Below are 24,001 nucleotides of genomic sequence, written 5' to 3' on the forward strand. Positions count from 1 at the left end.
TGAGCAGACAGCTCAGGGGAAGTGCTCCCTCGCCAGCCTGCCGCCCGCCAATGCCGCCCACCCAGCAGCCACTGGACCACCAGGGAGGAAGAGAACCCCCTCCCCCCCAGCATTTCCAAAGGTAAGGATGCGGGGGGGGTTACATTTTAAAAAAATATGTGTTAAAAATGTGAGTGTGTGTGTGTGTGTGTGTATGTATGTCTGTTAGTGTGTGTGTGTGTCTGTTAGTGTGTATGTGTCTGTTAGTGTGTGTGTGTCTGTTAGTGTGTGTATGTATGTCTGTTAGTGTGTATCTGTTAGTGTGTGTGTGTGTGTGTGTGTGTGTGTGTCTGCTAGTGTGTATGTGTCTGCTAGTGTGTGTGTATCTGTTAGTATGCATGTCTGTTAGTGTGTGTGTATGTGTCTGTTAGTGTGTGTGTGTTTCTGTTAGCTAGTGTATGCGTATCTGTCAGCGAATGTGTATGTGTGTATTTAGAAGGCGGGGGAAGGGTTGGGTGGGGGTGGCGCGGGCGGGAGGGGGCGCCTGAGTTTTGTCCTGCCTAGGGCAGCACAAAACCAGGATACACCACTGGTTGTCAGCTGACATTGATTCACAACTGCTGTCCATCCCTTCCCTCTCCTGTCCTTCACTGGCCATCTCCATATATAACTCTACTCTTACATCTGCCTTGAACACTGCAGCGCCACTCCAAACAAGCACCTCAAGGAGGACCCGCCCCCAACCATGGCATACTAAATCAACGCGCTACCTGCAAAGATGCTCCCGTTGTGCTGAACGCTCCTGGAGGAAGTCTCGTACCCAATCAGACTTTCTCCATTATAGATTCATATTGTGTTCATACAGTGCAGCCCTTGCCCTCGCCAAACAGTCCTATTTTTCCTCTCTCATTAGTTCATGTTCCCGCAACCCCAGGCGTCTCTTTGACACCTTTAATTCTCTTCTTCGCCCTGCTGTGGCCACCCCCAAAACTAACCTTACTTCTGATAACTTTGCATGTTACTTCACTGACAAGATTGAACAGCTAAGGAAAGAATTCTCCCCTCCTTGCCTTTCTGTTTCTCAATCACACATAGATCATGCCTTTCCTACCCTTCAGACATTCTCCCCAGCTACTGACCAAGAGGTGGCTGCTCTTCTTTGCTCCTCTCGCCCCACCACTTGCCCGCTCGATCCTGTCCCATCTCACCTTATCAGATCTCTCTCCACTTGTCTCGTGCCTTCTCTAACACACATCTTCAACTGCTCACTCTCTTCTGGCATCGTCCCTGCTGACCTTAAACATGCCACTGTAGTACCTATACTAAAAAAAACATCCCTCGACTCATCCACCCTCTCTAACTACCGTCCCATATCCCTGCTCCCTTTTTCCTCAAAGCTTCTGGAAAGGCTTGTCTTTACCCGTGTGTCTCATTTCCTCAATTCCAACTCTCTCCTTGACCCCCTTCAATCTGGCTTCCGCCCTCTCCACTCTACAGAGACTGCCCTTATCAAAGTCACTAACGACCTAATCGCAGCTAAATCCAAAGGCCACTACTCCATACTAATTCTTCTTGACCTCTCAGCGGCCTTGACACCGTTGATCATGCTCTCCTTCTTCAAACTCTTCAATCGCTTGGTCTCTGTGACTCTGTCCTCTCGTGGTTTTCCTCTTATCTCTCCCAACGCTCATTCAGTGTCTCCTTTTCTAATGATACCTCCTCCCCTCGCCCTGTCTCGGTTGGAGTCCCCCAAGGCTCCGTCCTTGGTCCCCTTCTATTTTCTCTTTATACTGCCTCTCTTGGCAAACTTATTACCTCTTTTGGATTCCACTACCACCTGTACGCTGATGACACCCAGCTATATTTCTCCTCCCCGGACCTCTCCCCTGCCGTCCTGCAACGTGTCACTGCTTGCCTTTCTTCCATCTCTGACTGGATGTCCTCCCGCTTTCTGAAACTCAATCTCTCAAAAACTGAGCTCCTTGTCTTTCCTCCTCCTAATACTGATCCTCCTCTTTCACTCTCCCTTTAAACTTGTGGTACCAACATCAGTCCATCCTTGCAAGCGCGCTGTCTTGGCGTCATACTTGACTCTGGTCTCACCTTTGAGCCTCACATCCAGCATGTTGCCAAATCCTGTAGATTCCATCTTAAAAACATAGCCCGCATCCGCCCCTTTCTTGCACCAGATACTACCAAGGAGCTTGTCCATGCTCTAGTAATTTCCCGCATGGATTACTGTAACCCTCTTCCCAAAAGCCGTACTGCACCCCTACAGTCTGTAATGAACGCTGCTGCTAGACTGATTTTCCTCTCTAGTCGTTTCTCTCACGCCTCACCCCTCTGCCAGTCCTTACATTGGCTTCCTGTATGCTATAGGAGTCAATTCAAGGTACTAACTCACACCTATAAAGCACTGAACAACTCTAGCCCCTCTTATATCTCCTCACAGATCCATAGGTATGTCCCTTCTCGGTCTCTCTGCTCTGCCCGTGACCACCTCCTGTCCGTTGTCCGCACTCGTACGGCCAACTCGCGCTTGCAGGACTTCTCGCGGGCGGCTCCCTTCCTATGGAATAGCCTGCCTACCGCCATCAGACTCTCCCCTAGTCTTGCATCTTTTAAGAAGTGCCTTAAAACCCATCTCTTTAGGAAAGCATATGGCCTCCAAGACTAACCCTTACCTCACATACCTGTCTCTTGCCCTCTCCTAAAGGGCAGTCCACCTTATTTGATTGCAAATTCCTGTCCTAATGTGTTTTACACCCCACCTCCTATAGAATGTAAGCTCGATCGAGCAGGGTCCTCTTCAACCTATTGTTCCTGTAAGTTTATTTGTAATTGTCCTATTTATAGTTAAATCCCTTCTCATAAGATTGTAAAGCGCTACGGAATCTGTTGGCGCTATATAAATTGCAATAATAATAATAATAATAATATATATTACTGTGAGTTTTATTGCCGTGGAGCTCTGTGATACGCTCATACTCAGTATATATTACTGTGAGTTTTATTGCTGTAGAGTTCTGAGATACGCTCATACACCGTATATATTACCGTGAGTTTGATAGCTGTAGAGCTCTGTGATACGTTCATACACATTATATATTACTGTGAGTTTTATTCCTGTAGAGCTCTGTGACTCGCTCATACACAGTATATATTACTGTGAGTTTTATTGCTGTAGAGCCCTGAGATACGCTTATACACAGTATATATTACTGTGAGTTTTATTGACGTGGAGCTCTGTGATTCACTCATACACAGTATATATTACTGTGAGTTTTATTGCCATGGAGCTCTGTGATACGCTCATACACAGTATATATTACTGTGAGTTTTATTGCCATGGAGCTCTGTGATACGCTCATACTCAGTATATATTACTGTGAGTTTTATTGCTGTAGAGCCCTAAGATACGCTTATACACAGTATATATTACTGTGAGTTTTATTGACGTGGAGCTCTGTGATTCACTCATACACAGTATATATTATGGTGAGTTTTATTGCTGTAGAGCTCTGTGATACGCTCATACGCAGTATATGTTACTGTGAGTTTTATTCCTGTAGAGCTCTGTGACTCGCTCACACAGTATATATTACGGTTGGTTTTATTGCTGTAGAGCCCTGAGATACGCTTATACACAGTATATGTTACTGTGAGTTTTATTGCTGTAGAGCTCTGTGACTCACTCATACACAGTATGTATTATTGTCAGGGTTATTCAGGGAATATGACTGAAATTTAGACCATACTGGCAATTCTTATATTTATTAAACATAATACGGAATTCAGTCAGCAATTATCTGGATTTATTTAGTGTCAGGATTAAAAGTACTAAATACAAAGTATAGGATTCGGGGGAGCTACAATGTACCGATGTGAAACTGAACAGGGACCGAATGCATCTAGTAGGACGCACATTCCCATATTACCATTCACTTGCTTTTTGCAAAAAAAGATAATTTGAATACTATTTGCCCCCTGGCAGCGCTAGCCACCAGTGAGCAAATAGCTAAAACCCGGACGAGGGTTAAATATATGGCGGTGGCCAGTAGCTGCTAGCCAGCCACTGCATCAAAAAATCTCAATTAAATCAATCGAGACCCCGAGGTTTTAAACCTCCCTCTGAGCCCCGTCTACCATGCGGCAGGTAGGAGCATGTCTACTAAATATTTAAAACTAGCGACTGGGCACCCACTGGTCCAATAAACGTTCCTTCACTAAATCACTCACACGTTATAAACACACCAACGCAAATCTATAAACAGCATTCATTTTATTTAAGCTGCTGGACATCCAGCTCAGTTATTACATAAAGAATGTTTTTTTTTTTTATAATTTGAATATTTTTGGACACCATATGAATACTGCAATAATTTCTCCTAATTCAGCTATTTATGTGATTTTATGCAGGCATATAAAAAAAGCATATGTGGGATGAATGTGGTTAGTCCAGCATTCTTTCTTTTGTTTTCCTGAGCCATGTGGACCTGCACAGTTACAAATTAAAAGATATTATGAATCAAGATTTCTCTTGACAACCATTGTTCTCGAAAGCAAAGGATTGTGGGATCCAGTACCGGCTGCCTCGTGACCCCAGTATGCTCTGCTTGCCCCATCATTCCTCGCTATACAGTAATTGCTATTTCTGTAAATTAACTATTGATTATTAATTATTTTTTTTATTGTTCAAAAAAATGTAATAACTTAACTACAAAGCTTGCTTGCAGAAAAACCTATTTAAAAATATAAATGTTTCTATTGTGATGCGTTACAGAGGAGTTTTGACCTACTTGTGGAAATGCCCCCCAACAGGGCTAATTAAAGAAGACAGCAGACGCAGCAGGCACCACTCCTTCTGAAGTTCACAGTAGTGGTTATGGTGCTTACAGGGACTGCTGCTCACATCTTATCAATGTCATATGTGTAGAACCTTGTACACAATCCCTGGGATAAACTATACACATGTACATAGGCTGGCAAAGCATCCTGCGTGTTGTAGCAATACTCAAAGTGAGACTCTAACTTTCTTGCCATCTCTGCTCTATATCATAATGTGCTTGGAATATCAATGAACCATAAGGGGTTAAACATTGTATTAAACCATGACGTCCCATTGGAAGATTAGATTAACGTGTGCGTTAAGTAACTATGACTACTGTGATGAAGACAGTGACTGATTCATAGCTATTAATAGGAAACAAAGACGATTCATGGAAGGAAACTATAGGAATGAATGTTGCCAGTTGTTTTTGTTTGTAGCCCATTCTAACATTTTGTCTTCTCTGTCTGTCATATTAAACCTTGTGATTCATTTTACAGTGTACAATGTATCCCAGTTAAATGCATACTCTGTGAGGGACCCAGAGTAAATCAGAAAGCACTGTAACAGTTATGGTTCCTGTGGTGTTCCTTTGAAACTGCGTAAAAACACTCTAATTCTATACATAAAACTTTAAAAATACATTTTAAAACATAGTTAACATACAAAATAGAACTGTGCACTGACATGATTAAGCAGGAAAAATGGAAAGTTGGTTAACAGTTTAGTGGGAAAAATTCAGCGTGGCGTAGCAACAGATTTTAAAAATACTTTATTTCAGGAACGTCAGTGTAGAATGCGGGTTTTGTTATTTTGTGCAGCAAATTTCAAGTTCAATCAGTTTGTAAAACACTACAAGCAGCGATCTAGCTGTTATTGTTTTCTTGTTTCTTGTGTTTGTGTTTGTGTACGCCACGGGGCCTTCTCCGATCTCCGATTGCTTTATTTCCTAGCAGGGGCAGCGTTAATGTTGCCGTGATGATTTTCAGTTTTTTTTCACAGCTGCCTTGTTGGCAGATTGTGAAAGGAGCGCATATGACACTCACGCTAAGAGAACTAATTGTACCCGAGCAATGTGTCACATTCTTTGTGATAATTGGCAGACAAGTGTCTCCAGTCACCCTGGCGGTGAATGCTGCTCATCCAGCAGGTCCTTAATATGCTGGAGAGACGGGGCACGTGACCCCCAGGGAAGCAGCTCCCGGTGGTGGAAGAAGCAGGTTCAGCTGACATTAGCCACAAATAATGAAACACCACATCTGACAATCATTGACACATTTTGATGAAAGACGAAGAGATGTGAACCAAGTGTTCTCATCTGGAGAAAAATGATGACATGAATTATGAGCATTTTTAGCCCTTGAAGGCGTGAAAAGCAGAAATGTTGTGAGCTGAATATTTATCCCCGTTATTAGGTTAGGTAACCTGTGACAACTCAGAAGCTTCTTAGCCAGTAGGTGGAGTGCCGAGATGTCAATCATTGAGCCATTCTCTCAGTGGGTCTTACTAGCGGAGCAGTGAGGAGAGGAGAGCTGACCAAATCTATCAAACCGACCGAATCTACCAACCTGACCGAATCTACCAACCTGACCGAATCTACCAACCTGACCAAATCTACCAACCTGACCAAATCTACCAACCTGACCAAACCTACCAACCTGACCAAAGCTACCAACCTGACCAAAGCTACCAACCTAGAAACATAAAGAAACATAGAATGTGACGGCAGATAAGAACCATTCAGCCCATCTAGTCTGCCCAATTTTCTAAATACTTTCATTAGTCCTTGGCCTTATTGTATATTTAGGATGGCCTTATGCCTATCCCACGCATCTATTAACCTGACCGAATCTACCAACCTGACCAAATCTAATAACCTGACCAAACCTACCAACCTGACAAAATCTATTAACCATACCAAACCGACCAAATCTACCAACCTGACCAAATCTATTAACCTGACCAAACCTACCAACCTGACCAAATCTATTAACCTGATCAAACCTACCAACCTGGCCAAATCTACCAACCTGACCAAATCTACCAACCCGACCAAATCTATTAGCCTGACCAAATCTATTAACCAGACCAAACCGACCAAATCTACCAACCTGACCAAATCTATAAACCTGACCAAACCGACCAAATCTACCAACCTGACCAAATCTATTAACCTGACCAAACCTACCAACCTGACCAAATCTACCAACCCGACCAAATCTACCAACCTGACCAAATCTATTAACCTGACCAAACCTACCAACCTGACCAAATCTACCAACCCGACCAAATCTATTAACCTGACCAAACCTACCAACCTACCAACCTGACCAAATCTGTCAAACTAACCAGATCTGGCAAACTGACCCAGTTTGGCAAACTGACCAAAACTGGAATGAACTAAAAAGGGTAACGACAGTTCAATGAAAACTCGGGCAGCAACATACGTGTAATGAGCGACTAGATGTGTGAAAATCAAAAACTGGAATATGTATGTGCGCTCCACAAAAAAAAAAGTACCAACAAATAGATATAATAGTACACTAAATATTATAATGGTGAATTCATATTAGTAATCAATGCAGAGCTAAAATTCCAACAATGAACAAAAGTTTATTGACAGCTGGTGTATCTCTAAACCCAAAACCGAAATATATAAAGTAAAACAATTTAGAAAAAGATAGAAGCTTAGAGATAAAACTCTTCTGGGGGGTAACCCAGGTGACTGGAGAACTTTTAATAAAGAGACAAGGATTGAGTGCCCTAATTGAGGTAAAACGTAACTTTTATTATTATCAATGCAAATAAATGAAAAGAAAATATAAAATGTAAGTGGTGCATTTGTGTTCAAGGTGAAAGTAAAAAACAGAATCTATATACAATTGGTAAGTTAAAAATAATGTATCGGTATACCATTAATAACATTTCCTAGGTTGTGGTATCACAGTTATAATTATTAATAATATGAAATGATGCCTAGATTATTAGATAATGCATTTAAATCTGTATTGGTGCGGGAAGGTCTCCCTGTTCGTGATAATACAGAGTTATGCCTAGGATGTTTAATAATACGTATAAATCTATGCTCATTTAGTAAGGTCTACTATCAATTTGTCTTATGCGTATTTTCCATTCTTTAATAAATAAATAATAAATGTATTACCATGGTGAGGACGTATAATGTAGATAGAAGGATTTAAAGGAATTAGATGAATAGTCGGCCCGAAATAGCCTGACAAATTATTGTCTTAGTTATATTGCCATATCGCTCTGAAGATCGATGGTGTGCTGGGATTAAATAGTGCTGTTACTGTGCATTCAAGGGCACCTATAGTAATTATACAGATCGATTCTAAATAGTAACCGGACTTTTAATTTCCAAATCTCCTGTAATGCCAAAAGATATATTAAAAGAGGAAAGCCAGCTGCTGGAAACCGTATAAAACTACTTCTGTGCCTTCAAGGGCACCTATCCTCGATTTTAACCCAGTAAAAAAATACTGTGTAGCTTTCTCCAAAATGGTTATTGCACAAGTTAGTCCTCAGTAGAGTGAATATATAGTGGCTCGGGATCCTGGTGGAATTATAGTCTTAAATTGGCTGTCTACCTTGGTCGTCGAGAACCCCTTAAATACTATGTATCTCTCTCTTAAATCACTAAGGCACAGATAGATATTTGGTTAAATGAATGTATAAAGACTCGGGATCCTGGTTGAATTAACAAACCGTTCCTGATCTAATAATAAGGTCTTAAATTTAGTTGTCTACCAGGATCACCGAGCGCCACTGACGCGTGCATTTCGCCCACAGCTCTTCAGAGGGGAACAGTCCGGTTCGGTTACTATTTAGAACCGATCTGTATAATTACTATAGGTGCCCTTGAAGGCACAGTAACAGCATTTAATCCCAGCACACCATCGATCTTCCGAGCGATATGGCAATATAACAAACACAAATTGTCAGGCTATTTCTCGCCGACTATTCATCACTTACCTTTAAATCCTTCTATCTACATTGTGGCGAAACCAACCTCGCCACTGGGCCCTGGAGAAGCCTGTTTGCTAGCCTCCTACCTACTGACTATGGCCCCTGGGTTATTTGGGGCATATTGTACTGTATATTGCTGCTACTGGCCCTTTTAACAGCATCTATGGACATATTGGGACTTTTGGGACTACTGTCCCTTTAAGACTGTGAAGCATATTCAAGTGTACTGCCTGTAATATTATATATGTATTTATAGATGTGTTAAGTTTATCCTGGGTGATTTGTATGCAGCATTCTGATTGTTCGGTAGAATCACTCCATTCAGTATATTGAGTGAAACTACCGAACAACCAGACCACCCAGGAATGAGTGTGCCTCCAATTACCGTTTGCAACAATGTTGCAAACAGGTAATTGGCAATCAGTGCAGTGTGGTCTTTGTCCTCTGGGTGGCCGCCATTCGGGAAACAAACACGTGGCGGCGGCCATCTTAAACTACCGAACAGCGGTGTTTTGCCGTCGAGTGTCTGGAACTAAAATCGGACACTTGACTAGGCAAACACCGCTGAGACCTCCATACTTCCAGAAATTCGTATGGAAACTACCGAATGACCCGCCGTTCGGTAGAAAGAGCCCCATAAACAAGGGAATTCATTCAAACCCTCTCCAGGCTCTATAACACAGGCAATTCGCCTGTTTTCATTCCCTTGTTTGTGACCGACCGCAGGGCCAAAATGCATGGAACTGTTTTCGGATACTTTACCCATGCGGTCGGTCAAATCTTTGGAACCCCATATCTCACGAACCATTCATCCGAATTACTTGAATTTTGGATATGTTGTCCCCCTGAATAAGGGCTATCCAGCGATGCTGGATTTAAAGGTGTACCCCCGGGTTTTGGGGTACATCCAGAACTTGGCTGAAAAAGTGTACTGGATAATTGAGTTTAATGTTATCTGAGGGGAGGGGATGTGTGGGCTGAACCATGTATGTGATTGGTTATTTTATGCCTCCCCCTGGGTGTGGCCTGTATGTGGATTAGTGTAATAAAAGCCAGGCTGGATGAGCCAGTCGAGAGTTCCTGTTTTACCCTCAAAGTGATGTGTCGTCTCATTATTGGGGGAAGGATTTATTGCATGCTGTTCCAGTTGACTGCTAGGAGTACAAGCCTATTTGTATGGTTCCTATTCAATGGTCTACAGCATTCATATGCTTGGGAGAATTCAAAGGTTTCTCGGATTCGGTGATTGTGGTGTCTGCCAGAGTGCTTGGAGTCCTCAGGAAGCACTAGGAGCATCCATTAACGGAGGTACCAAGTCGGGGTGCCAGGTGATCCGTTACATACATTATACGTCCTCAACATGGCAATACATTTATTATTTATTTATTAGAGATTACAAAATACCCATAAAACAAATTGATAGTAGACCTTACTAAATGAGCACAGATTTATACGTATTATTAAACAACCTAGACATAACTCTGTATTATCACAAACAGGGAGACCTTCCCGCACCAATAAAGATTTAAATGCATTTCCTTTCCGCTGATTGCTGGTTGCTTGGTTTAGGCGCGAACTTTGAATTGGGTCCCGATAGAAGAGGAACTGATAAATGTCAGACCCCAGGTATAGAGTGCTGCGTCGATCCTCTACATTTCACTCATATATGCATTTTTTATTACTCGCTATATTTCTCATGTTCCTATTGTTTGTTATTGTAGGTCGGACGTTGTTCCCACTGATTCAGTGTGCTCTTTACTGTCCCTGTTTATGTATATATCGTATTCGCTCCAGTAGTTCCACATCTAGGATACCTCCTTTTTCTTATAAACCTCCCATTTTAGGCAGTTACATGCCGCTTGTCTTTACTTGATACTGTAGCCAGTTGTGGGAAGTTTATATATATGCGTATTCTTATGGTCAGAATTATGAGAGGTTTTGACACATTGTAATGTTTTACTTGATATTGGGTTTAGAGATACACCAGCTGTCAATAAATTTTGGTTCATTGTTGAAATTTTAGTCCTGTGTTGATTACTAATATTCACAATTATCATATTTAGTGTGCTATTATACCTATTTGTTGGTATTTTTTTCTGTGGAGCGCACAAAACTACCAAATCGACCAAATCAAACAAACCTGGCAACCTGATAAAACCAGTGTAGCGGAATGGGTTTTGCCACTATCCACCTTTGATACTAGAGGCTGTCCATAACCACTTTTTGTTACTTTATTTTATTTGGATTGCAACTGTTCGTTACTTGTAGGATCAAGTAACAAGCTATCCTTTTGTATCATTCGTCTGGTTGTTTGGTAATATCTCTCTGTTCAGCTATTTCTAATATATAGTTCAGCAAACAAGCTAAATACTGAACAACCAGGCCACCCATGCGAGGAGTGTGACACCAATTAACCTCCCCAATCGGGTTCACACTTTCTGATTGCACAAACAAATCTCCTAGGTGGCCACATTCGTTCTACGAACACGTGGCGGCGGCCATCTTAGCATACGAATTATACCAGTGGTGTTTGGTCGTCGAGTGTCTGGAACACAAATCAGACACTCAACAGCACAAACACCACAGAGACTTCCATCCTCGTATAAGTTCGGGGAAACACAAGGGAACAGAACGGCATTCGGTAGAAAGGATTACACGAACGAGAGGAATTGCACAAACTAAGACACAAACCATACTTTGATGTATTTTCATACATTTCAACTTCCCGAACAGAGACCAACCGCACAGCCCACACCCCTGGAACTAATCTCGGCTTACACCTCGTGTGCGGTCGGTAAAATAAGACCGCCGTGAAACTTTCGAACCCCTGAACCGATCTGGGTGATTTTTCAGTATGTTGCTCCCCAAGATCGGGCTATCAGGGGATGTTGGTATTATGCATGTATGACATGTTTTGGGGGTATTTTCAGAAAGTATGAACATTTTTATTTTTCTGTTTGGAGATAATTTTATTGATACAGTAATTAACTCAATCCTGAGCAGAGGGGGGGGGTGGTTGTGTGTAATGTATGGGGGAGTGACTTATGACCTGACTCTGTTTTTATTGGTTGTTGTATATTTTTATCGGTGCCCCACAAGGTCCACCTGGGTGGTAACCTTTGGGGCAAAACTTGCATAAAAGGCCAGCCTGGCCATTAAAGGTTCAGTTCTGCTCCTAATACTGAGTGTCGGACAGTTATTGGGAAGGGTGATGGGATATTCATGGATTATCTTGTAATTATGCCTGCTGTCTTGACGTTTACAGCTTGTTCCTGAATAGCTAGTGGAGTAACCAGCGGAGAAGAAGCCCTGCTACCCCTGCTCTCCACTACAACCAGACCAAATGTGCTACATTTCAAATTAAAAATAAAAGTTAACTTGGCTATTTTGTTATTAACTTTGCAATTCTCTGCAGATCACTGCTTTGTGAATTCATTCTGATCGGTTTCCATCTATTTGACAAAGGTGGTTAACTGATCTCCCATCACACAATCTTACACAATTTATGGACAGTACAGAAAGGGTTACAAACTAGCAATATCTAGTACATGCAGCAAGTCACTATGCATACACTGAATGTAAACAAAACATGGTGCTTTCTACACGTGTACATTTACCGTATTTATTCGAGTATAACGCGCACACGTGTATAACGCGCACCCCTAATTTTCGATTAAAAATCGGTATAAAATTTTATACCGATTTTTAATCTAAAATTAGGGTGCTTGTTATACTCGAATAAATATTCGAGTGGGTGCTCCGATAATACCGACCGCCGGGCTCATTACAAGCCCGGCGGTCCTGGGGGGGCGGGCAGCAAGCGTTTACTCACCTCCGTGCAGCTCCTCCAGCTTCCCAGTGTAAATCTCGCGAGACCCGCGGCCAGCTCTGACGTCAGAGCTGGCCGCGGGTCTCGCAAGATTTACACTGGGAAGCTGGAGGAGCTGCACGGAGGTGAGTAAACGCTTGATGCCCGCCCCCCCAGGACCGCCGGGCTTGTAATGAGCCCGGCGGTCCTGGGAGGTATAATCGGAGCACCCACTCGAATATTTATTCGAGTATAACGCGCACCCCTAATTTTAAATTAAAAATCGGTACAAAATGTTGCGCGTTATACTCGAATAAATACGGTAGTTAGAAACAAATTGTGATTTGTCAAAAATCAAAGACTCCAAAATGCTATGTCATGGGTCCTCAAACTCTGGCCCCCCAGATGTTGCTAAACTACAACTCCCATGATTCTCTGGCTATCTATGTAATTCAAATAATCATGGGAGTTGTAGTTTAGCAACATCTGGGGGGCCAGAGTTTGAGGACCCATGTGCTATATGAACGAAGCACGAAACAGACTTAAACAATTGATGAAACCATTTGTTTTGTGATTTAAGAACGGAGCTTCTCTTGCGCCCAGTTTACGTTTGTTTTGTGATGTAAATGCCCCCACATGGAATCCATAAAACACAGGAGAAAATAAAAACTATTACATTTATACACATGCAGATTGAGCCGGTTAAAGGGCTGATTATTTCTGGAACTCTGTCATAGAGTGTAGTGTATCAAATGGAGAGTTGCATAACAGTCTCTTTCCACCAATGGATTGTATCTGCATGTAGAAAGGCCATTAGGCCTGAATTTGTGGGAGGAGTAAGTCCCCTACTTAAACTCCCAGCCCCTACTCACCTCTGCCGTTCAGCTGATTGTCTATCCCAATAGCAACCAGCACTTCCGGTCCGAGCTTCCCACCAGAACAGCTTCAGTCTCCTGCAGCAAGAGGTTCAGAGCAATCCTCCGCCCGTTCTGAGGCCCTGCCGCTCGGTTTTTCCTCCTGGTCGCGGTACCTGGCTTCCGGTCACGAGACCGGCACGCTCAAGTAAGCTAAGTGAGGGAAATAGCGTTCGGCTATTTCCCTCCGTTCGGGCCTAAAAACGTAGGGGTAGGCTCCCTTTGTCTTTCTTTAAACGTATCCATGCTCGTTTTACGTATGCAGTGTTCGCTAAAACGGACGAACGCCCGTTACACTTACGCATCATTTACGTATTCGTACGGAAAAAAATGCTGAACTATGTGTAGGTATAACGCTAATATTAATCATTGTATTTCTGAGTTACTGTTCGGTCATACGCACGAACCACGTACTTACCTACTTACCCGTTCATGCATCTTTAACTTTAGACGAAAATCCTATTCACCCCTCGCTATTTCCTAATTCACTACTGGTCTATTCGTACGGTTTAAACGAACGCATGGTACAAATCCCGAGTACAGTTAATTCTTTTAAACCATTCTAAATAATTCATGAATTTCATTCACACGAATTTTAAATATAAACGCATATTCCCTGTTCGGTCAGTTAACTGCTGATGCCTACCTGTCAGTATTAAGTTATTTAATCCGGTCTAACTACCATTCTTTTTCTAAAACTGTGTTTGCCGGTTTGATATATTTAAAACATTAAAATCTCAACAATTGTTTAATAAATATCCGGTCCTTTCCCCTACACCTAATTAACTAGTAACTATGTGTTAATAGTCATTTTATTAATTCGTATAGACTTCTCATGTCACCAATATAAAGAACAGGTTTTTCTAACTATACACCAACCCTATTCAAACCCTACGTACAGATATTAATTATTAAACACGATCTTCTAGGGTAATTCCGTTAAATCCACATCTGTACTACATCTTCTCCTTAAAATCACGCAGTCATTTATCCTTGCCTCTGTCACATTTCTTTGGCTTCACAGATTGCATCGGTTTCTTGCATTCCTGCTCAAAGTTACTATTTCAAGTTCTTTTATTACAGGAACAGGTATAGTATTTTCTCACTTTGGTTTCATCAAGGTCTAGGCCTCAAATACAATTAAGCAATCTAGACTTGTCACAGCGAGACATGTTGGTATTTATTACATACTGTCACATCTGTCGTTAACTATGTAAATATTCATTGGTTAATCCTTAGCTCCAGTATTATTCTAGGCCTCCACCGATTTCTACACATTAAACCAGTTACGCTCATCATAGTTCCTGTACTTCATTCAAGGTATAGTTCTCCACTGTTTTCAAGACCTTTTTATACAAGACCTTACGCGGTCTCGGTTTATTACGATTGACTCACGGTCTTACGCCCACGGTATGTTAATTCTTTACAATTTCTCTACCCAGGCCTACGGTCATACTGCCATTAGGCCAAGAAAAACATCCAACCTACCTGACCCGGTACTCAGGCATACCACCAGGCAGGGCCGTCATCAGGGGGTGACAACCATGACGGTTGTCATGGGCCCGGCGGCCCTGGGGGCCCGGACTGCTCTGGCAGTCCTGGGCCCCACTTTCCCTTTCTGCACACATAGATAGCGAATATCGCGATCTATGTGTGCAGCCGCGGGCCCCCCAGCTTCCCTGTTACCGCAGAGGGGGCCCAGGCAGCACACAGCCTCTTCTCTTCTCTGCTAATAACTCTCGCGAGACCCGGTTGCCATGGCAACGCTCCGCGGGTCTCGCGAGAGTTATTGGAGGAGAGAAGAGAAGAGGCTGTGTGCTGCCTGGGCCCCCTCTGCGGTAACAGGGAAGCCGGGGGGCCCCACCATGCCACCGGACCACCAGGGATGAAACAATTTAAATATTTTTTTATGTTAAAATGCCCCCCCTCCCCCTCACCCCAGATTGCACATTTACACACAAACACTGCATACACTGACACAACACACACACTACATACACTAACACAACACACATTACATACACTGACACAACACACACTCACTGCATACACTGGCACAACACACACACACACTACATACACTGACACAACACACACACACACTACATACACTGACACAACACACACTGCATACACTAACACACACACTGCATACACTAACACAACATACATACTGCATACACTAACACAACCCACACACTGCATACACTAATACAACACACACACACACACACACTGCATACACTAACACACACACTGCATACACTAACACACACAGTGCATACACTAATACAATACACACACTGCATTCACTAATACAACATGCACTCTGCATACACTACACACTAACACACTCACTGCATCCACTATACTGACACACACTCTGCATTCGCTACACATTAACACACTCTGCATTCACTACACTAACACACACTCTGCATCCGCTACACACGAACACACTTTCTGCATTCACTACACATTAACACTCTGCATTCACTACACTAACACACACTCTGCATCCGCTACACACTAACACACTCTCTGCATTCACTACACATTAACACACTCTCTGCATTCACTACACTAACACACTTTCTGCATTCACTACACTAACACACTCTCTGCATTCACTACACATTAACACACTCTCTGCATTCACTACACTAACACACTTTCTGCATTCACTACAGTAACACACTCTCTGCATTCACTACACATTAACACACTCTGCATTCACTACACATTAACACACACTCTGCATTCACTACAAATTTACACACACACACTACATTCATTACACTGACACACTCTGCATTCACTACACCCTAACACACACTCTGCATTTATTACACACTAACACACACTCTGCATTCACTAAACTATGCACACACTCTGCATTCACTACACTAACATACACTCTGCATCAACTGTACACACAGCATCCACTACACAAACATCCTGTATTCACAGTACACACACTACATCCACCACAAATTGAAACACTCTGCATTCACTATACACAGACACTGCGTCTAATACACACACTACATCCACTACAGACACTGCATCCACTAAACACATTTCATCTACTACATACAAACACTACATCCACTACACAAACACACACTACATCACGGTACACACACTACATCCACTACTCAAACACACTCTGCGTTCACTATACACACTGCATCTGCTACACAAACACACACTCTGCATTCACTGCACAAACAGTATCTAATACACACAAACACTACATCCATTACACACATTCTAATTCACTTCCACTATACACACCACATTCAGTCCTGAACATTGTCAGCGGACTAGGTAGGGCGTGGGCGGGCCTGAGGGGGGGGGGGGAACCAGACCTTGTGCTTTGTCAGGGGCCCCAAAATTTCTGATGGCAGCCCTGCCACCAGGTACTTACTCATGTACGGCAATCACTACCCCAAGGCCTCAATCAGCCTTTCTCTTTAACGCAAACTCGTCCCAATCCTATACTAAACCTTTCAGATCCCTCAATTCATGATCTTATGTTGCGCTCCTAACAGCCAACCCTCACTACAAACCATACGTCACTACGATACGCTTAAATACATCAACATCTGTCTTAATCCTCTTCTCTTTTGATTTATCTTTATATTGTAAGAGGGCATCTCTGTCTTTAAGAGTTGCCTCTTGGTAGGCATTATCCAATAGTTGTTTATGATAACCTTTATCAGAAAAACCATTAATGATTTTCTGCGCTTGTTTTTGAAATACAGCAGTGTCGGTGCAATTGCGTCTTATCCTCAAAAGTTGGGCCTTTGGTGCATTAAGGAGCCAAGGATGCCCTCTTACAATATAAAGATAAATCATCGACCTCCAATGAAAGTGATATAGCCTTTATTTGCGACTTTAACACTCAAAGTAAATTAGTAAAAAAAGCAATTTGTAAACATTGGTCCATCCTTAAAAGTGATGACATTTTAAATACTCTTTTACCGGACCAACCTAAAATTATTTATCGAAGAGTATCTAATTTACGAAATGACCTTACGAATAATCCCGCCAATAGATGCACGAATATTAGCAACCCATTTAATGCACCTAAAGGTTTTTATGGATGCGGAATTTGTGGGGCGTGTAAGAATACTATTAATAATAAAAGAGTAATTAGAGAGTTTTCGGATCCTAAAAAAAACCCCCAAAAAGTTATAAAATTAAGGATATTATTACTTGTCATACAAAAAAAGTAATTGATATGCCAACATGTCCTTGTGGTCTGTTATATATTGGCCGTACCACGCGTTCCCTTCAAATAAGGGTACAAGAACATGTTAGAAATGTAAGAAATGGATGTATGAAACATAGTGTGTCTCTCCATTTTAAAAATGTTCACAATAGTGATCCTAAACAAATTATTTTTATGGGCATTCAAAAAGTAGCCACAGATTGGAGGGGAGATGATTTGGTGAGGAAAATGGGACAAACAGAAATGAAATGGATATTTCAATTAGATACTTTACATCCAAAAGGTCTGAACAACGACTTTGAGCTTTGCCACTTTTTATGATATGTGATATGTCCATCCTAATGAGAATATATTTTTAATTATGAGTTGTTACATTTTATATATAATTTTAAGATACATACGGTAACTTGAATGCCTATATTTCAATTTCTGTTTGTCTCAAACTTTTTACTTTAATAGATTGGATGTGTTTTAACATGCATTTTTTTAATTTAATGTAAATAGGACATCTTTATTGTGTTCTATAATGTTATTTGCCTCTTTTTTTTTTGTAAATTAACATATGCAGGAATAAGCTACTTTAATTATGCAGCAAGTATTAAGAGTGTTTGTTTTTTTATTTATGTGTCTCTATTTTTAGAAAGTATTGTTAATGTTCTTTATTAATGTATCTTTATCTTCAATGTGCCATATTGATACTATTTTTCTCTATTTTATTCTTATATACCGCAAATATCCACTACTGGATACTAATAAGTTTTGCCAGTTACATAGATGGATTTCTCTGGCAGTTGCCAGTACAATATATGATGATTGTGGTCACCGGAAGTGACGTTCGCGGCCACTCCGATACGTCACTTCCGTTCATAGGATAACCAGCTACAGCTTAACCGGAACTTTCTTCCTTATAAGGACGGACGGTAATACTAACTGAGGATCGGAGGCACCAATCAGAGTGGATTTCCGGGTATAAGTTAGGAAGATAACGAGCAGCAGGATACCGATTGAGAAAGCCTTTTGGAGATAAGGCGAAACGCGTCTCGGACAGCAAGGATTGTTATAAGAACCATTATTAGATGGTATTTTATTATATTTTATGTTTGTTTATAATAAAGTGTCTTTATTTTTTAAATTGAGTCCTATGTGCTGCAGCATCTTCTTCCTGCTTTTAAAGAAGAGTTGTGCCCTCTTAAAGGCACAGTGTTTATTATACTGAGAGCCCAGTTCCCTTTGGCTCTCAACAAGGTGAGCAATTATTTGCACCTATTTGATTTGAGATATACATTTGAAAGGGTAATACACTAGGAGTCTGTTCCATTTTTCTCTCTTTTTTCTGAGCACCTGGACACTACTATAGAAGAAGCCTGCATGTGTGACTTGAGCCTATCCTCCCAGGCTCTAAGCCATGTGAGTTTGCTACATTTGGCTTTCTATTTTACCATTTGCAAGTTTTAGATATACTGCACCATTATCTCCTCATTTATCTCTTTTTCTAGACATTTATCATACTATATATTCTGTATCCCTTATTTTAAGGGTAAGTTCATTTATTATAGCGCTCCACTGGGTTTTCTGATGTGATAGCTTCTCTCTCACTCAAACTACTCTACACGCCTGCATGTTTTTGTGCTAAATTTAGAGGTATTGGCACGTGTGTTGAGTTGCTTATTTCAATTGGGTTCTGTATTCTATATTAATTTATAAGCGCCTATTTCTCACTGTTTTTTTTTTTTTTTTGTACCTATAGATAGGCCTATCTTCAGATCACTTAGCAATCTCCTTGACGAATCCCCGTTTGATCCCGACACAAACCTGGTGATCAAAGCGGCTATCTATCTCGCTTTCTACGGTTTTCTCAGACCTAGAGAGTTCACCGTTGTTTGTCAAGGAGATATCACGCACAGCCTAAAAACATTGCACCTCACAAAGGTGGAGGATCACTATCTACTTTCGATCCCACCAACTAAAACCAATCATTCACTACACCCCACTGTAATTCCCCTTTTCCCTACTAATAATGCCTGGTGTCCGGTCAAGGCGCTAGACCACCTACGGTCAACCCATCATGCGCACTTACCAGACTCTCCGCTCTTATCAATACATTTACCACTGCTAAATTCACGTCTCACATCAGAACACTATTATCTAAACTGGGTTTCAATCCGGCTTCATTCTCCGGGCACTCCTTTCGCATAGGAGCCGCCTCTTCAGCATCCAGCACTAATACACCGGTCCACATCATCAAGAGACTGGGGCGTTGTAAATCCTCCATATACCATACTTATATTCCACGACCAGAAAAAGAGCTTTGTCAAGCTTTCAGGAACTTGGTTATGTAAAAAGGCAATAAAGTGTGTATTTTCTCGAACTTCTCTTTTGCCCTCTTTTATTTACAGGCCCACTCGTACGTTGGTTTCGGCACACCACAACCAACTTTACCCTTACATATACTATCCATTATGTATTAAATTCCGAGCACAAGTAGAAAGGCCATTAGGCCTGAATTTGTGGGAGGAGTAAGTCCCCTACTTAAACTCCCAGCCCCTACTCACCTCTGCTGTTCAGCTGATTGTCCCCACCCACCTACACCCTGTTATAATTACATTCTCCTTGGTGGGCCCTCTTTTATTTACAGGCCCACTCGTACGTTGGTTTCGGCACACCACAACCAACTTTGCCCTTACAGATACTATCCATTACGTATTAAATTCTGAGCACAAGTATCTTTACTAGAAATACTACAATAACTTCTCACAGTGGATACAGTAAGTTTACAAAATAAAAAGCTATTCTAGGTGAAGTTTTAAATACTTTAACATACCTATATCTATCTATCTACTGTATCTGTATCTATCTACCTATCAGTACCTACCTATATATCTATCTACCTACCTATCCATCCATCCATCTATCATCCATCCATCAGTATCTACCTATCTATCTGTATCTACCTATCTATCCATCCATCTGTAGTGGGACAGCTGGTAACCCGACCACCAGTTACCCCCGCTTTCTCCCTTCCTTCCGCCGTTCAGGAACCATGTAGCAGGCACAGCGACCCAAACCCCAGTGACTCGCTCTCATAGTTCTAACAAGGACTTTCCCTTGCTGAATGCCCTGCAAGCTGGAACAGCAGACACAGGGGTTAAATCTTTCCCTCCAGTAACAGGACGACACACAGTTCTGGAGGTCTAAGCACTCTGACCAATCTTTATTGAAGCATACAGCTTTTTATGCACAGACCCCCGCAGGGGGTCTCTATTCCATACAACACAAACCTAGGCAGGAGTGGACTTGGTTACAGATAGCCATCTTACGCTCTGGGAGATACCAACAGTACACAGTATGGTACAACAGTAGGGATGTATGTTCAGACACATTACATACAGGGGGGGTAACTTTTGGGACTCTCGGCTCTGTACATCCCCGAAATGAGTTCCATGAAGTTGCTTGGTTTAGTCCGGCAATTCAAACTTCGCGCCTAAACCAAGCAACAACCAATCAGCTGAAAGGCGCAAAACCAAATCGCACCAATCAGCTCAGGAGGAAAGGAGATTCAGACAAAAGGTCGCGTAACTCAATTACACCAATCATTGCTCGTGGAGGAGAAGGTTTTCGCCGCCCAATCAGGAGAAAGGGCGCAAAACCCAGTTTGAACGGGCACTCCTTCTCTGATTGGTCGCCTGCATCCCGCAGCGACCAATCAGCTCTTACTCATGCCGACCAACCAGGAGAATGGTGCGAACCCAGTTTTGAATGGGCGCTCCCTCTCCCATTGGTCGGCACGGACTTCCATGAGGCCAGCGGGACTCTGCGGCCGTGAGACTGACTCACAGCTCCAGAGATTCCCTGCCTAGCCTCATAGCTCCCGGGCAGGGAATGTAGACAGTGACCATAGCTCCTTTGGGAGCTAGTAGGACAATCCCCGACATGGGAGTCTGAGACAGTGTGCGCATGCCGGTTCGGGATACATATGCTTATACGAACCGGCGGTCACGCAGGGGAAGCATACACCACTTGTTTCCCTTGTGGTCTGCGGTTTTCACACCTTGTTACGAGTTGTGAACGTTCTAACTATAAATTCCAAATAAGGTGTCAGGGTGGTCCCCGTTCGGGAGACGAACAGAACCCATCCCCGAACGGGGAGCAGGTAAAACACACAAATACATCACAGTTTACATGGGGAAACACAGTATACAAGGAAAAAATCAGGGGGAATAGACATTGGAATCACAAAATGCAAGGCAAAATTATACAAACACTCAGTGGGCATGGTACTTAGCGGTGGAGTCCCACCACCCCATCTATCTATCCATCCATCCACCATTTCAATTAATGATCCAAATGTTTTTTCCATGCACAAATCTATTGTTTCCCATTTACCATTGTGGGCTGAGCTCTCTGTTGCTGCTTAGTGCTGACTTCAAAGGAGAAATTGCTAGTCGGTAAGCAGTGTAAATCCTTACTCTGATAAAATAATTCAGCCCAATGTCTCTGCCTGTTAGCAATGGAACTACCACTGGTGCAGCAAGTGTGACGGGACCGGGCCACGCATGCCAAAACACCAACACTACACACAAATGTACACGGGCATATGAAAGCCAAACCCTACATACAAACACACCCCTGCTTTCAAACATAAACACTACACACAAGTACACCACTGCATTTCAATGGTTAAAGTACATACAAATACACGCTCTATACAAAAACATGCTTACATTGCAAACACAAACACTGCTCACAAATACAACCCTAAGATGGCCAATTGATAGGTTAAAATGTCACAGGTTCATGTAATTTCTTTCTAAAAATCAATTTAAATAAATAAACTGAATTACTAATATTTTCATCAACTCAACAAGATTAGTTATAATTACCATTTGAATATCTGTCATTGTTTAACTGTAGAAGCAGCCATCTTGGAATTGTATCACAATTTTCAAACTCTCATTGAATGTTACTAATAAAAACAAGACTGCTGAGATCATGTGACATCTGCCAATAGCCAATCACATTCTCTGTTTTGGAGAAGAGCCTCCACTGTTTCACTGCGCAAGGAACAATATATTTTCCTGCAAACCCTCAGATATATTCAGAGCTATATCAGGATCACAATATCGAGCTGTAGAGACATACACAATCATTACGAACCCTATGTAGCTCTGTTCTTACCACTTGATTTCTGGTATGTCAAGGTCTTCTGTGGCCACAATCGGTATATACTGGAAAAATGGGGTCCAGAATCCACACTCAATCTCACTTTGAAGAATACGCCAATTGTTGATGACTTTTCCTGGAAAGATCGATAAAGTGTTAGTAAATATCATTCAGCTTATTGCCATATTTTTTATCTGAATTTAATAAAATGGGCACACAACAAGGAATCTTGAGTGATTCAAAAAATGACACATAAAAAAAAAAAAACATACAGTTTCATGTGAACAGTAGACATGTCAAACATTTGTTCAAAAACCTTGCTTTTTTTGCATGTGTAAAGCATTTCCTTGTATGTTTGGGAATGCAGATTCCCCAAATGTAACCAGAATGTAAAATACATATAATTTGTCCCTATATATTGCCTCCATTAATACACGTACATGGAAAAACTAAAGACGAGCTGTCACGTCTCTCAATGTCACAGTTTCCCATTACCTATGGACACTTGGGTGGCTGTAGAAAAATTAAAAAAACAGTAAAAAAGGAAAATATTGAAGAGATTGCTCAAAATCACCAAGTGTGTGTCGCTCCAAATCACACAAAATACAGCAAACAGATTATAATAAATAGTATGGTGAGAGCAAAACAGGTGGTGAATAAACCAATCGTGAAAATACATCCTGTGCTTTATATCCTGAAAATATAAAGCACAGTACATAGTATGGCCTGTATATGGTAAATGGATGATAATAGAATAAAATCTCCCACTCACGTGGTGCTGAGCATTATGAAAGTGGCTCAGACTATAAGCGCCTTAATTGATAATTGGAGACCACAATGCTGGAACCCGAATAGAGATGTCCACTGCACAGTTACTACTTCCCTTTAGATAGCTTCCATAAACACCAGATAGAGGGATATGTACAGGAACAAGTATCTTTATTGGTTACATACAATACAGCATAAAATGGAATCTCAGATAAAAGATGAGCTGCACTGACGCGTTTCGACCTATGGTCTTTGTCAAAGTGCGTAAGGTCATTACAAACTTTTGCATTTAAATATCTTTAAAAAAGGCGCGTTGTTTC

General features: G+C 41.7%; 1 protein-coding gene across 3 annotated transcripts in view; it reads right to left on the reverse strand.

Annotated features, from left to right (window-relative positions):
* PTK2B (protein tyrosine kinase 2 beta) overlaps nucleotides 1-24,001 on the reverse strand; it is a 143,103-nt gene that overhangs the window by 83,306 nt on the left and 35,796 nt on the right. For 2 of the 3 annotated variants that reach the window (XM_063441980.1, XM_063441978.1), the window contains exon 2: nucleotides 22,929-23,049. The exons of the other annotated variant lie outside the window; for it this stretch is intronic. The gene's annotated coding sequence lies outside the window, so the exon portion shown is untranslated. The remainder of the gene's footprint in view (nucleotides 1-22,928; nucleotides 23,050-24,001) is intronic. 3 annotated transcript variants of the gene reach the window in all.

The sequence above is a fragment of the Pelobates fuscus genome, chromosome 2 (genome assembly GCF_036172605.1).
Source record: "Pelobates fuscus isolate aPelFus1 chromosome 2, aPelFus1.pri, whole genome shotgun sequence".
Lineage (NCBI taxonomy): Eukaryota > Metazoa > Chordata > Amphibia > Anura > Pelobatidae > Pelobates > Pelobates fuscus.